The sequence below is a fragment of the Mus pahari genome, chromosome 18 (genome assembly GCF_900095145.1).
Source record: "Mus pahari chromosome 18, PAHARI_EIJ_v1.1, whole genome shotgun sequence".
In the NCBI taxonomy this organism is placed as follows: domain Eukaryota; kingdom Metazoa; phylum Chordata; class Mammalia; order Rodentia; family Muridae; genus Mus; species Mus pahari.
Window position 1 is genome coordinate 42,172,572 of NC_034607.1, and position 3,797 is coordinate 42,176,368.

Genomic DNA, 3,797 nt, shown 5'->3' on the forward strand with positions numbered 1-3,797 from the left:
TAAATAAAACTGATTCTTCTTGTCCTGGAAGCCACCATCTGTCAACAGCACCTCAGTTAGGGACAGAGACTCCTAAGCTTCCTATCCCCAATCTCTTCCATGCCAGAATCTTGCTTGATTTGATCTTGTGTGCTTCATACGCAGGAAAGCACAGGGCTGTGAGCCTGTGAGTCCAGGGATCCTGGCTTTTCCATAAGACATGAAGAAACTCTTTTACCCTGATCTAAGCTCTCTCTCAAGATAATTCCTGGGTATTCTCTCTCTCTCTCTCTCTCTCTCTCTCTCTCTCTCTCTCTCTCTCTCTCTCTCTCTCCTCTCTCTCTGTGTGCATATGTGTATGTATGGGTGCAATATAGTTGTACTGTTTGTGCACTCCCCTGACAGTTGTGATTTTTCTGCATTAACTGCCACTCACAATACGAAGAAGCTTCTCTAATGTGGGATTAGAGCTAGAGTAAGTTATGTGTCTAGAGGTAAGAATAAGAAGGCATTTTGATAGTCTGGTAGTTTACCATGGGATTCTAGTGGAAAACGAAGAGCAATGGCAAAAGCTCACAGTGTTTGTGGAGGAGGTATCTCTAAGGCAACCCTGACCAAAACTATGAGGAGATATGTCAAAAGCCTTGTACTGAGATTTTCATTTGGCAGCCTATAGCTTCTCGGCGGACCATTTGCCTCTGTGCAAGGTAACTTTTATCTTTCGACCTATGAGTATGTGAAGATTATTATATACTGGCTACTATATGGCTTTTCAAGCATCCTTATTCTTAGTTTTCTCTTCTCCATTCCCTTCCTTTTCTCCAGAGAACATGTGGTATTTTTCTATGTCTGAGTTACCTCCACTCAGTATAATATTTTCTAATTCCATCCATTTGTCTGCAAATTTCATTCCAGTTTTTTTTAATGCTGAATAAAATTTCATTGTTTTTAGGTAAATTTTTCTTTGTCCATTTATTGATGGCCATGTAAGCTATTTTCATGTCTTAGATACTTAGATACATGAGTAGCTGTGCCTTTCTGTAGTAGAATATAGACTCTTTTAGATTTATGCCCAAGAGTGCTCTGTCTGGTTCAAGTGGTAGATCTATTTCAAGTGTACTACAGAAATGTAATAATAAAAACAGCACAGAACTAGCATTAAAACAGACGTCTTGATCAATGTAATAGATCTGATATGAATCAGTGCACTGATAGCCACCTGATTTTTGACAAAAATATCAAAATACATGATGGGGAGAATATAGCATTTTTAGCAAACAGTATTGGGAAAATAGGATATTTACTTGGAAAAGAATGAAACTTCATGCCACTCTCTCACTTTGCTCATAAATCAATTCCAAATGGACAAAAGAACTTAACATCAGACCTCAAACTCTGAAACTTCTAGAGGAAAGAGTAGAGAGTATTCATTACCTTCTCAGATAAAGACTTTCCAAATAAGAATCTGATTGTGCACAGAAACTGACCCTCAATTAGCAAATTTGACTTCATGAAGTTAAAAAGCTTCTGTAAAAGATTTGTTGATTTTAATGAAGAAGCAATTTACAAAACACGAAAATTCTTTGGTGACTGTATATCTGACAGAGAATTCCTCTTTATAATATGCAAAGGACTAAAAAGGCTAACTATTAAGAAAACAACTTAATTAAGAGGTGTCCAGTAGTGCTCGCTTCCGCGGCACATATACTAAAATTGGAAAGATACAGAGAAGATTAGCATTGCCCCTGCGCAAGGATGAGATACAAATTCGTGAAGTGTTCAAAAAAAAAAAAAAAAAGAGGTGTCTGATGGAACTGTAAAAAGAATTTGCAGAAGAAAAAAAAAACCATAAACATCAAAGACATTTAATTTTTCATTTTTATATTTTTTATTAAAAATTAACTCTTTTCTCATACAATACATTCCATCCACAGTTTCCCTTCCCTCCACTTCTCCCAGCTCCTCTCCCACCTCTCTTCTTGCCCAGATCCATTCTCTATTTCACCTTCAGAGAAGAACAGGGCTACAAGAAACCAGTCAAACAGCACACAAGATATGATAAGACAAGGCAAAAAACCCTCCTATTGAGGGTATTTGAGGCAACCCAGTAGGAGAAAAAGAGTCTTGAGATCAGACAATTACAGAAACATCCACTCCCACTATTAGGAATCCCACAAAAACATCAAGCAAACAAACAGAACATATAGAGAGGACCTGGTGATGACCTGGTGAAGTGCCCCCTGCTTGCCACTTCAGTCTCTGTGAGCCTATATGAGCCCTGCTAAATTGATTCAGTAGGTTATGTACTCCTGGTGTCCTCCATCTCTTCTGACTCCTAAATCTTTCCTCCCATTCTGAGGGGTTCCCTGTGCTCTAAGGAAAAGGACCTGATTGAGAGCTCCAAGTTAGACTCTCTACCCATGTAATGGATCCGTATAAGGACTATTCAGACTCATTTTGTTATACAAATGGTGCATTGTAGGATCCTTTATAATTTCATGTTAAAGCAGCTGTGAAATTGCTCTTCTTCGAGGGATTAAAAAATTCTCATGGGCCATAGTGGGACCCCTGGGACCCAAGGAAGCAGATACCCAGGCACCTTCCAGTTCCCGCCTATGCTGACTAGTAGTGAGACAAGGCAATGGGCCCAATCCCTTACAGCACACCCCAGAGGTTTCTAGACCACCCCATCCACCATGTATTCAGATAAATCCAGCCTCACAGGTGAGACCTTAAACCCTGCCCAATGACCAGGCATACCTGGACACCTGAGACCTGGGGAAGCAGATTCCTGCCCAGCCAGAGACCTGGGAGCTTTCTGGCTCCTACTTATTCAGGCAGGGAGCAGAGTTCTGAACACACACACACACACACACACACACACACACACACACACACACACACAGCGGCAGCTCGATCCTCCAGGTATTCAGACACATCCAGCTCCATAGGCTGGGAGTAGAGCCCAGGGGCAGGACCCAATCACACACAGCCCACACCCCAATTGCAGCTCAACTCCCCAGGATCACAGGATCACAGGATCACAGGATCACAGGATCACAGGATCACAGGATCACAGGATCACAGGATCACAGGATCACAGGATCACAGGAAGGACAGGCTGCAGTCAGAGACAGGGAGGCCAGAGATGGCAAGGGCCAAGCATAAGAACATAAGCAACAGAAACCAATTCTACGCTTGCCTCTCACCAACATAAGCAACATCAAAACCCAGTTCTATGACTACAGCAAGTCCTGGATACCCAAACACATCACATTAAAACAAGATTCAGATCTAAATTCTAATTTCATGAAGATGATAGAGGACTTTAAGAAGGACATAAATAACTCCCTTAAAGAAATGCAGAAGAACACAAGTAAAGAAGTAGAAGCCCTTAAAGAGGAAATGCATAAATCCCTTAAAGAAATACAGGGCAACACAATCCATCAGGTGAAAGAATTGAACAAAACTTTCCAGGATCTAAAAATGGAAGTAGAATCATTAAGAAAACTCAAAGATGAACAGCCCTGGAGATGGAAAACCTAGGAAAGAGAAAACGAGTCACAGATGAGCATCACCAACAGAGTACAAGAAATAGAAGAGAGAATCTCAGAGGTAAAAGATGCAGTAAAGGACACAGACACACAGTCAAGGAAAATACAAAAAGCAAAAGGTTCCTATGTTAAAACATTCAAGAAATCCAGGAAACAAAGAAAAGACCCTACCTAAGAATAATAAATATAGAAGAGAGTGAAGATTCCCAACTCAAAGAAACAGCAAACATCTTCAACAAAATTGTAGAAAAAAGCTTTCCTAAC

The 3,797-nt window shown here is 40.5% G+C and overlaps 1 non-coding gene across 1 annotated transcript; it reads left to right on the forward strand.

Moving 5' to 3' along the window:
• The first annotated feature begins 1,662 nt into the window (after positions 1-1,662).
• LOC115062544 lies at positions 1,663-1,769 on the forward strand. The gene has a single exon (XR_003842486.1). It is a non-coding gene; the product is annotated as a U6 spliceosomal RNA (small nuclear RNA).
• Positions 1,770-3,797: the final 2,028 nt, after the last annotated feature.